Source organism: Sturnira hondurensis, unplaced genomic scaffold (assembly GCF_014824575.4).
Source record: "Sturnira hondurensis isolate 20B ecotype Veracruz unplaced genomic scaffold, ASM1482457v3 Scaffold0021143, whole genome shotgun sequence".
Classification (NCBI taxonomy): Eukaryota; Metazoa; Chordata; class Mammalia; order Chiroptera; family Phyllostomidae; genus Sturnira; species Sturnira hondurensis.
In genome coordinates this window covers 8,654,647-8,666,660 of record NW_028093774.1, presented here as the reverse complement: position 1 = coordinate 8,666,660, position 12,014 = coordinate 8,654,647, and the positions used below count along the sequence as shown (strand labels likewise).

Below are 12,014 nucleotides of genomic sequence, written 5' to 3'. Positions count from 1 at the left end.
CCAGCCCTGCTGCAGCCTCCCGTTAAGGCCCAGCTCAGCTGCCACCATTCCTGGGCACCATCTCGGACCGCCCCCCTCAGATGGGGGCCCAGCCTTGTGCCTCTCTGTGGCTGTGTCCCCAGTGCTTTTTGTGAGGGGTCTCAGGTCTGCTGCTGACAGCAGGCTCTGCTGCGGACCTACCCTTCTGTGCCCCCACCTCCAGCTTCAGGCCTGGAGGCGGGAAAGGCCCAGGTGGTGTCACAGGGCTGTGGCCTGTGCTGATGCGGCTGACATTCTGACCGTGACTGGCCCGCCCCTCTCCCAGCACCTTCAGGTCCCTGGCAGCCACATTCCCATCAGTGCTGACTCTGGAGGCCATAGGAAAGCCCAAGAGGGTACAGTCTCGCCAGGGTACAGACTCATCCCAGCCCCGTGACCCCTACTATCAGGTCCTCTGTCCATCAGCCTCCCCTCAGCAGCAGCAGCACAGAGATGATGGGCTGGCCAGGGGAGGAGAGATGAAAACTCAGGCCATCGGAACACAGCCTCCGCAGCCCTAAGGTGACCAGGCCGGCCACACACCTGCTGCACACGCTGCAGAGGCCCCGGCACCCAGGACCCACTAGTGTTCATGGCACACGGGCTCCATGGAGACAAAGATAACTGGGACCTGCCCTTTGGTTTGGGCCTAGGCAAAACCTGCCCTCCTGGGACACGAGGGCCGTCCTCGTGACACTGCAGGGCCAGCCGATGTCCTCCCATAACAGGAGTCTCTCCATGCTCTTGCCAGAAAGGGTCGGAGGAGCACCCACTGTGGGTCTGAGCTCCCTGGGCGTGGCGGCAACACGGGGAGCCGTGCAGATGCTCCTCTTGCTGAACCCTTGCTCCTGCCTTGCTTCCACTTTGGGGGTGAGTTCATTTCCAAGATCCACAGGGCCCAGAGCGGTCTGTGGGTGGGTGAGACACACCGGGTCTCTCCTTCTAGATAGGTCACTGGGAATTTTTAAAAGGCCAACTTGAGAGGGTGGGGGCTAAATACTTCCAGAATTTTCACACCAAGAGTCAAGGCCGGGGGAGCCTCAGACCAGCACAACAGTGTGTGTGCTGGCCTAATCTTGGAGGGTCCCTACGGGACTGAGGACCTCCCTGACCGCTGCATCTCCATCGGCCACAGGTCTGAGCTTCCACTCCCTGCACATGTTGGGGAATGGAAGACTCACCATCAGAAGGGGGAGAAAGATCCAGGCTCCCAGGGACGTCTCCAGTGGCATAGAAGTTGCAGGAGGAAACCCCTGTCACCAGTGAGGTTTGTGCTCTGAGGTCGATGGGGCAGACAAAGGCCTGCGCTGCTTGTGAGTGCCTCATTTTAAGTTCAAATGGAAAGGCACAGGACACAAGGTACCACAGCAATTTGCAAGCCATTTTCCCCAGTGGAGCCTCCTTTCTCCAAAGAGATACTCAGAGCAGGGAGCACCCTGCCTGGTGTGGCTCACTGTGCTGGGCGTCCTGCAAACAAGTGGTAGCCAGTTCAACTCCCACTAGGGCACGTGCATGGGCTGTGGGCCAGCTCCCGGGCTGGGGGTGTGTGGGAGGCAACCAACTGATGTTTCTCTCCCTCCCTTCCCCTCTCTCTAAAAATAAAATCTTTAAAAAAAACAGAGTGGGCAGCTTGCCCTCCTTTTGGCTTGGCCCCCTCTCCTGGCCTCGGAGGCACCACTGGGGACCCCAGGGCTCTAGGGCACCCAGATTGTAAGCCATGTTGTCATGAGAACATTGAGGATTCAGTCCCTGTACCTGGCCCTTGTGTGTGGCCTTGGGCAGGGCGGTCAGCCTTCCTGGGCCTGTTCACTGGTCAAGGGGGCCTAATGCTGGCCCACGACTCTGCAAGGGCAGCAGACTCACCAAGAGGAGGAAGCCTGCAGTGCAGGGGGAATGAAAAGGGTAAGGATCATGCTTAGTGGGGCCTCACCCCTCTGAGACAGCAAAGTGAGGAAACTAAAGGGCGAGAGGCAAAATGACCCACCCAAGCCCCGCAGCTCTATGTGGCCGAGTCAGTGGACTTGGGAGGTGCAAGTCTAGCCTCTCCATTTTACCAGGGCTCCTCTGAGACAAGGGCCCAGAACACAAGCACAGCTCGGGGGCACCACGAGCTGGGTCCTGCCCGACTGTACAGAGTGGGTGTCGCAATAAAGAGAATGTCCCAGTAAAGCCAGTCACACGAGTTCTTGAGTTTCCCAGTGCACATAAAGTTATGTTTCCACCACAGTGTAGTCTTTTAGTCTATGTATGCTGCATACATAGACAGTATGCAACAGCATTATGTCTAAAAAACAATGTGCATGCCTTAATTAAAAAGTGCTTTATTGCTAAGCCAATGCTAACGGTCATCTGAGCCTGCAGGGAGCCATAATCTTCTTGCCGGTGGAGGGTCTTATCTTCAGTTTGTAAAAATCACAGTGTCTGTGAAGCGCAACCAGGCAGGGTGCACCTGTAGCTACTCGTCCTTCCTGAGGACCGGCCATCTTAACAGGCGCCTCGTCTAAGGTCCATCAGTGAAACCTCAGTGGGGGCTCCGACATCAATCCTGTCTTCTGCACTGGGGGTGGGGCGCTAAGAGGCCTGGTCCCTCCAGGGGTTTACAATGAGTTCGTGCTGCTCAGGAGCCTGTCTTCCTGGGAGTCTGTGGCTCAAATGAGGACCGACATTTCCCCAGAAGATGGACCGATGGCATCCATCCCTGATCCCACAGGGTCAGCAACTCCCCACTCTGTGTTTGCATGGCCTCGCCATCACCCCCTGGACACATTGCCTTTGCCAGGAGATGCTCTGATTTCGCTTCTTGTTTCTGTCAGGGGCCCATCAGCCACAGCCACACCGTGGACTCCCTCCAGTCCCATCAACTTGATGCATTTGGAAGAAGGATGTGGGCTTGCCCACGGTGGCCCCTCAGGCCTCTTTGTCCAGTGCCTGGTGCCTGGGCTGTCTGCGTTCTTGGTTTGCTCTTCCCGGCACAACCCTGGGCTCTGCCCCCTGCACAGGGAGGCCGGCAATTTGGGATGGGTGACTTCGACTCCGCTGTGATACGTCAGGGAGCCCAACTGGGGCCAAAGTCAAACCGCCCTCCAGTTCAGCCGCCCTAGCAACGCAGCTGGGAGTTTGCTCTCCCTCGCCTCCTCTGTGCCTTAACTGGTTGAGAACTCAGGAGGTAGAGCAGAGTATTATTCATACTTCCCTAAAGCCTCCAAAATATGATCACTTATTGTCTTTTTCCACTAGAACAATGAGCAACCCCTGGCCACGGTCATCTCTGCGTCCCTTAGTACAGGCCCTGGCACTTAGCAGTTGCTTAGAGAAGTTCATAGATGAATGAACACTGAACAAGGTCAGAGGAGGCTGCTTCTGTGGCCTGGGACGGCGACCCACATCAGAGGCCGCAGGAGCAGCAGCAAATGAAGCTTCCTGGGCCCCTCGCCCAGGGGCTAAATTCAAGTTGAAAAAATAAGTCAGCAGAGGGCCTGTGAACCAGCCGGCTTCCCCCCAAAACCCACCAGAGTGTGATGTTAGGCCTGCACTGCCGGGAAGCTCTGAAAGGTCCCTTGCTGAAGGGTCACAGGACGAAGACTTGGTCATGGCCGCTGGCAGCCGTCGGTGAACCAAAGGTCAGGGGCTACGCAGGGTCTCGGACATTTCTACCTCATTCTGAGAGCTCAGCCCGCACTCTGGCTAGCCCCCTTGGCTTGTCCTTATCATCAGGTTACTATGAAAAATGCTGCAAATAAGTCCCCTCCTCTGCTTGCCAACCTTCAGTGGTTCCCTACTGCAGGTGAAGGTAAGCTGTGTGTCTGCTCAGCATTTAAAGGTGGGGCCCTGCCACCTTTCCAATTCCACCCCTCTTGGTCCAACTCAGGGTCTGGCCTCCACGCCGCTGCTTGAGCTGCTCCTTCTGCTCCAAGTGCCTTTCCCGAGGGCCCTCGGTTGAAGATCCACCACTGCTCTCTCTGGGCTCCGCCCATCCCCACCCGGCACGACTTCCCCAGGCACCCTGGGGTAAACCACCCCTCCAGCGCCCTGGGTGCTGTGGGAAGTCCTGCCCCCAGGCTGCCTCCACTACATGACCTGTGTGTATACACAGCTTGCCCACTGGATGCCGTGGTCCTGGAGGGCCAGGGTCAAGTTGGTGCCACTTCTGCATGGTACAGAGGGCTTGTACAGTGGGCTTTCTGAAATTGCTCTTTCAACCAAACTGAAAACGTGATCTGAGGGGGATTACTTCTTCCTGGAGGTGAAGAGGTGCTCCTGACGGGGGAAGTTCACCGCTAGGTTGAGAGGTGGCCCCCCTATGAGTACGCCTGGGGCTCAGGGTTGTGTTGTGCAGAGGCACTGGGCAGAGTGGGGCCGAATCCAGCCCGGGAGCCACTGGCGGGCTGTGCGCCCGGCACAGGACTGCATCTGTCCCAGGAATGCGAGGAACCTCTTCTTCTCACAAAGGTGCCTGCCGTTGGCTGGCCTTGCCTGCTCCCTGGGGTCCATCTAACCAGAGGGGACACCTTTTCTCACACAAAGAAACAGTACTGAAAGGCTGAGCGCAGTGTGGGTGCCATCACACCTGCCATTCCACCTGAGATCTGGCAGGTAGGGAAGAAGGGAAGACTGGTGTCCCATCAGGTCCTCCCCAGCTTTGCAGGTCAAGCCTACTGGCAAGCAGGCAGGCAGGGGGCTCGGCCAGCAAAATCCCTGACCCCTAAAAACCATTTCCTTTACCCCAAATCCTACTCCCCTGTAGGGCAGTGACTTTTGCTTGGGAAACAAATCTTGGCCACTTGGTTCTGCGACAGTGACAGTGCCTGTCCGGGGGCAGAACAGTCCCCAGTGGAACACAGGTGCCCGCCAGGAGCAGCAGGTACTCTTTCATATCTAAATGAGCACTCCAGCCAAAGAGGAAAGGCGTTGTGTGTTGGGGTCATGTGTCCAGAGGAGCCTCCGGTCACCCTCCCATGGAGGCCCCGGGGGAGGCCTTCCTCCCCATCAGCCCTCACTGGAACTGTCCTTTACTCTCTGGGGACTCAGAAAGTGAGGGGGGTTGGTGGTCGTTTTCATGCGACAGTCCTACCTCAGCTTCTTGGGCCAGGTCCTGAGCCGGGGTCTGCAGTCCCTGTGAGGAGCGCCATGTAGGGCCTGTCCTTACCGAGGGCTTGGCCAAGTGCCTCCTTCAGGGTGGTGGCTGCATGGCTGACAACCATTTCTGAGTCTGCAGACAGCTTGATCTGTGCAGTGTGGTCCCTTCACCAGGAGCTCGGTGGGACGCCGGGACTATCTCCTCACCTTCTGGCTACATCACTATACACTTTATCCCCTCCAGGCCTTGGCCCAGATGGTCTCCAGATTCCTCAACCCCTTCCCCAGTCCCCTGGCCCCTGCTCCTTGGCTGACCTTGACTCATTAGTCAAAGAGAAGACAGCCAGCTGAGCTGACCTCAACCCTTCAGTGCCGCTGCCCCCGTCCACACTGCCCCCTCTGTTCTGAGGGCCGACTCTCCGCCTGTGCCCTGGGCCCCACCTCTCTCTTTCCTTCTCCTGCCTTCACACGTCCTCTCTCTCTTCTGGATGACAAGGGTCTCAGTCTTGACTGCGCCATCCCCATCGGCAATCAACAGGCTTCAGGGCCCACCGCTTCCCCCACGGTCCTCCCCAGCTACCCCTCCCACCCCCGCTCTGCTCCGCCGGGCTCTTCTGGCAAGACGTGTGCCCCGACCCTCCTCTCCTCACTTGCCGCTCACTCTGCAGCCCACATCTGTGGCTCCATCGCCACCACGCCACAAACCTGTCCTGTCACAGTCCCCAACAACAGCCGCACACCGCATCCAACAAATGCTTTTGCCCCCACTGGACTCAGTTTCTCAATGGTGTTTCCTACTTGCAAATAATTATTTGAATAGATGGTAAGTGCTTGCTACCCTCGGGGCACTCACTGTGCACAGTTGTGCAACTGTGACAACTGTTCTTGCTTTGCAGAGCAGAGCGCCGGGGCTCAGAGGGACCAGGAATAACCTGCCCACATCACCTGCTGTGGGCACCACGCTGCGGCTGGGACTCCCCTGTCCCAGTCCAGAGCCCTCACGCTCCACTGCAGCACAGGCACCTCTGTGTGCCCTTTGGCAGCCACCTGCTGCCTCTCCTGGTCCCCCCTCCACTGCCCAGCTGACCACTCCCTCCCACTTCTTCGACCTTTCCTCACCCTCACAAGATTTTCAGTGTTGGGGGGCAGGACTCAGGTCTCTGTTCCAGCCCTTTCCCCGCTCCATCGAGGTTCTCTTCCTAGCCACTCTCATCACACCCCACCCCCAGCTTTAACTCCTCCCCCATTTCTGTTTCCAGCCCAAATCTGAAGCATGGGCTTGAATATCCAGCACCTGCCTGACACTGTCACTTGCATGTTCTCAGGCACCTGACACTTCCAAGTTCAAGCAGGACGCGGCTTCGCTGCCCTGCCCTGCTGACCCCACATATTGGCTCTTCACCCAGGCTTCTCACCACAAAAAAATGGAACCGCCAGTCACCCGCTGACTGGAGCCCCAAACGCAGGGGCTCCTTTTCTTTCACCCGCCCCCCAATCTAACCCTTCACAAGTCCTATCCGTTCTCTCTCAGCGCCTCCCAGCATCCGCGTCCCTCCACCCCGCCGGTTGCACGCCTCCCCCAGGCCGCTCTCCTCTCTCTCGTGGGCCGATGCCACCACCTGCCCCGCTGCTCCTCCTGCTCCTGCTTCACTGTCTGCACTCGTTCTCCGCACTGAAGGGGAGGGGCCTTCGAAAACCTCCCTCTTATCCGTCCACTCTCCGGCTGGGAGGCCCTCCACAGCTTGTCCATGCTTTTAGGATTAAGTTAAAAGACTTGGCAAGACCCTGCCTCACCTNACCTGCCTGACACTGTCACTTGCATGTTCTCAGGCACCTGACACTTCCAAGTTCAAGCAGGACGCGGCTTCGCTGCCCTGCCCTGCTGACCCCACATATTGGCTCTTCACCCAGGCTTCTCACCACAAAAAAATGGAACCGCCAGTCACCCGCTGACTGGAGCCCCAAACGCAGGGGCTCCTTTTCTTTCACCCGCCCCCCAATCTAACCCTTCACAAGACCTATCCGTTCTCTCTCAGCGCCTCCCAGCATCTGCGTCCCTCCACCCCGCCGGTTGCACGCCTCCCCCAGGCCGCTCTCCTTTCTCTCGTGGGCCGATGCTGCCACCTGCCCCGCTGCTCCTCCTGCTCCCGCTTCACTGTTTGCACTCATTCTCCGCACTGAAGGGGAGGGGCCTTCGAAAACCTCCCTCTTATCCTTCCACCCTCCGGCTGGGAGGCCCTCCACAGCTTGTCCATGCTTTTAGGATTAAATTAAAAGACTTGGCAAGACCCTGCCTCACCTGAGGCTGCTGCCATTTCCCTACCACTCAGAGCTCAGGTGACCAGCAGGCCTGGCACGTGCTGTCCCGGGGCCCCCGCCATCGTCCTGACCGTGCTCATCAGCCTTCGGGTCTCTGCTCCTGATGCTTGGGCCCTCGCTGGCTCCCTTGGGGGGAGGACCTCTGCTAGCAGTTCTCACAGGCACCCGCTCTGCCCCTCACAGCACCTGGCACCATGGGAATGGCGTCTCCTGCCCTGGCTCTGTGTAGCATCTGTGCACTGTGTGGGCCACCACCTGTCTCCATGACCATCGCATCCCAGAGCATAGCTCCGATGTGATGAAAACAGGTGCTCAAGGACACAGTGTCCCAGAGCTGCGTGCCCCCCCAGGTGGGAGCTGGGGTTCTGGGCCCACACTGGGTGGTCTGGACTTAGGCCTTTCCCCTATTGGTAGCCCTGTAACCCTAGGCAAATGACAGCTGTGTCTCAGTTTCTCAATCTGCAAAATGGGATGAACAGGCTATTTATGCCCCATATGGCTCTCATGAGAACTGAACGAGTTAAGACGTATGAAGCTCATGGAATGATGTCTGACACACGCACCGTCCTTGATAAATGTTACACCTGCAAGTTGCAGACCATTAATGATGACCCACCCCTGGGCAAAAGAAGAGGTAGGCCGGGGGGTTAGCTGATCAAGGATGACACTGCATCCGCGGGCATGGCCCTGGGGACCGAGTGCTCCCTCCCACAGGTGCTCCCTGTGCGGTGACAACACCCCACCCATCTGGGAGCTGTCTCCTCGCCCTGGGGGGCCAGGCCACAGGGTTATCTCTCTGCTCTGCTGGTGTGGCCTCCTGGTGGCTGGGAGGAGCCTGGGAGTGGGAAGGGGAAAGGGGACCGGCCAGGGCCAAGGAATCTGTGAGAGTGTCACAGCTTTAAATTCCCAGCAGAAATCAGAAAATCTGATCTTGCACATCTAAGAATAGCTGTTGGTTTCGACTGTGAGAGGTGCCAAAGTGAAAGCTATAATTATTAGTAAGTAACAAGCAGAAATTAACCACCTACTGCAAAGTCATTTTTAGCTGCCATCCCAATGTGGAAATTGAAAGATGGGCACGGAGAAGCGGCCTGGCTTGGGAAAGGCCCTGGCTCCACTCTGGAACGCATGCCTCTCCGACGGCAACACGAGGCTTGCATTCTGAAGAAGAAGTTGGGAGCAGAGGCGTCTCAAGGTGTAATAAACATCAGATGCTCTGCACGGCCCCTGTCTCTGGCCTCCAGACTCTCGCTGCCGGGCTCTAGTTTCTATGTAGCCTAGGCTTCCCCTCGTGCAAAACACGGGAAGGAACCCCCTGACCTTCTCTGTGAGACGATGAATGTACAAATTGCACTGGAAGACACTTGGAACTTCCAGGAAAAGAGACCACAGGACAGGCAGTTGCTTTCTAAGTATCACAGGAAGCCCAGAGATCATAAGAAAAAGTTCAACAGATGTATTTTTTTAAAACTGGGGGAAAAAAAGGACAAGAAACAGAAACAAAACTGAAATGGCGAGCTGTACTTTTGGCACACATCACAAACACAAGGCAACTTTCTGTGACATGTAATAAGTGCTTACAAGTCAGAAAGACAAGCTCAGAACCTAAGATCAGCGGGCAGCCACCACAACCGGGCCGCTGAGATTCCATTTCCACCTGTTAGGTCAGCAAAGACCTAGTAGGTGCCCCTGAGCGTGCGGCACCTCGGGAAGGCACGCAGACTCCTGGGACTGGGTGCCCGCGGGGGGTGGTGACGGGCTGGAGACGGGAGGGAGCCTTCTCACTCTGTGTCTTCTGCTGCGTGCTGCATGCAGCACATTCATTATTTATTCGAAAAGCATTGAAGTAAAATGGTTACACGGGTGCAAACAGACCAGGGGGAAAAACGCGCACAACCCATGTGGGCCTGCCACCAGGGATTCTGGCAGAGTCTGAGGTTTTGGGGTCTGAGGGGTCCAGGACAGGAGGACGAGGTGCTGAGGGAAGAGGGTGCAGAGGGTGCCCGGGCTGTGGGTCCCACCACATGGGAAGGGAAGGACCCTGCACTAAGCATCCCTGTCCACCTGGGTCTGTGCTCCCCAGTGGCCTCTGGCTTGTTCCCTCCCAGAGCGAATGAATGGTCAGGTGTCCTATATGTGATACCTTTGCCATTCAGATACACATGCATGCAGCCCAGGGCACCTCTCACACAATTGGGTGGAAACCTGAGGTCACCTCAGAGTCCCCTCCCTGTGAGTCTCAAACCTGGGTTGAGGCCATGGCTCCTCCCCTCACACGTTTCCCCTACACTCACCGGAGCAAACCACGAGAGGACAGACCCACAGATGCCCCAGGGGCACCATGGCCTTGGATGTGAAACCCTGATCTAACCGGTTTCCTCAAAACCTTGCAGAATTGGGTGGAACTGCTAGAGCTGATAATGGACGCAGATGTTACCCAGTTTCCATCAGCTGTCGCGAGAAGGGGCTCACTTTCAGTCCACCGCTCAGAGCAGTGGAGCCCAAACCGCGTGCACTAAAACTTCACCCTTCCGTGGGGCTGATTGGTGAATTCCTTTGGAATCGACCTCTTCAAAGACCCTGGGACTACATGATACAATTCTAATTGTTGACTCTAGCAAAGTCACTGCTTTGAGTCCATGCGGCACAAACCCTATAGAGATCCTAACCCAGCCCATTCGCCCATGTTACATGCAGTGCTCACTGTACACACACCAGCACTCTGCATGTTGTGCCCAGAGTAAGGCGGATCCGGCATCTGTTTTCCACAAGAGCAATGTCGCCAACACGCAGAACGGCAAACGAGCAACCGGAGCTGTACTGCCCTGTGGACTACGGCAGTGACAAATGGATGTTACACGATTCATATGAAAGTTCAAGGACAGCTCCAAGCTGTTCCTCAGTGCCCCAATAAGCGGCTACAGAGTTTCCTGCCCAGAGCCCTGGCCAGCCGCGCCATGCCATGAGGGACAGAGCCTGGACACCTGAGTGAGGGCGGCGAGCCCCAGGGTAACGCTGTCCTGGGACTCAGGCCATCGGCTTTTTCGAGAACCAAGCGAGAGAAGCGGTGCCTGCGAGGTCAAGAGAGCTCATTCCAGCCTTGAGGCCTCACCTTCAGCTCTTCCGGTTCCCCCCCCCATCGGCCCTTCAAACCTGGACTTCGTGGCCCGTGGGAAGGACAACCTCACCCCCGCACTGGCCCTGCAGGTTCAGCCGGTCTCTCCTGGCCCAACACTAGCCCATACTCCTTTCTTCCCTGTGTCCTGCAGTCTCTGCTCATGAAGGCTGCTGAATAGGACAGGCGCCTGGACGGGGGAGGGGGCCTTTCTGTAGGACAGCGGTGGAGAGGGTCCTTGCTGCGCCCGCTGCCCAACAGCCCCACTCAAGGGCCTGAGAGAGCCCAGAGCTGGCTGTGGAAGAGCAGTCAGCACACTCATGAATCGCCCCTTACTTGTGCTCCTGCTTGAAAGGACATAATTTTTAAATTTACAGCCGCTGTTATGGCTCAATTAGAGATGCGCATACTTCAGAGGCTGGCTGAGCTCGCCTCTGTGACATGCCAGAGCCAGGCAGAACCAACTGCACTTTCCTGTACAAAGATCTGCCAATGGCACCAAACAGGGATGAACATCATACAATTAGCCTGGCAGAAACGGCGTAAACAGGTGGCCCCCTGGCAGAAAAGGCATAACAAAGGCATAAAATGGGGGATAATAAGCACTTTCCCAGCCAAATGTGGGCTTTTACTATATGCCCCGAAGGTCAGGCCTTGGAAGGCCCTGCTAGAATCTTGTAGATTGAATGATAAACCATGAGGAACAGAAGTTACCTTTTATATTAAAATATAAGTAAATCAACAGCCATCATTTGTTTGCAGTCTCTGTAGAGTGGGATTCTTACTGCTAAAATTGCCTGCATGCTGGATTTATTTGGGGATTTCCAACTACTGCTTTTTCCAAAAGCAGCCATGTGAAACTCAGGTGGGGCTTCGTCCCTGCTTCCTGGGCCAGTTTCTGCTTCAGCAGGTGTGGCACCTGCCCCCTCCCTGGGGATCCCCGGGAATGCCATCAGAGTGGGGAGCAGGGACACCAGAAACACTGCCCTCCCCCGGCTTTGATTAAGACACCTGTGTCATCAACACGCCTGGCCCCTCCCCCAGGCTCTCCGAGAATTCACTGCTGGGTTGTGCCAGGCACTGTGCTCACCAGCCCTTGGAGACAGGTGCTGTTAACCCCACTGTACAGATGAGGAAACTGAGGCTGAGAGGAAGCCATCGACTCAAATCTATGCAGCTGCTGAGTCACAGAGCTGGGACTTCCCTCCGAGCCTGCAGGACGTCCAGACTTCCTGGTCTGGGACACCATGCTGTGCTGTCTCCCGCAGAGAAAGTCTGGGGCGCAGCTCTCCGGCCCCTTTTGCAGCCCAAGCCTTGCACTTCGTATGGCAAGCTCCCTGCGACCCTTAGAGCCCAGTGTGGAAGATCTTTCCTGGACGCCTGCTGTGTACCAGGCTCTGGGTCAGGGCATGGAGGCCGGGGAGGGATGGGAGCCACCCAGTAACCCATGGGTCCTGCAGAGAAGAACACCAGGTCCCCTTATGTG

At 56.8% G+C, this 12,014-nt stretch overlaps 1 protein-coding gene across 6 annotated transcripts in view; it reads right to left on the bottom strand.

Annotated features, from left to right (window-relative positions):
- Positions 1–12,014, bottom strand: part of TTC7B (tetratricopeptide repeat domain 7B) — a 209,687-nt gene that overhangs the window by 29,929 nt on the left and 167,744 nt on the right. The gene's annotated exons all lie outside the window — the stretch shown is intronic.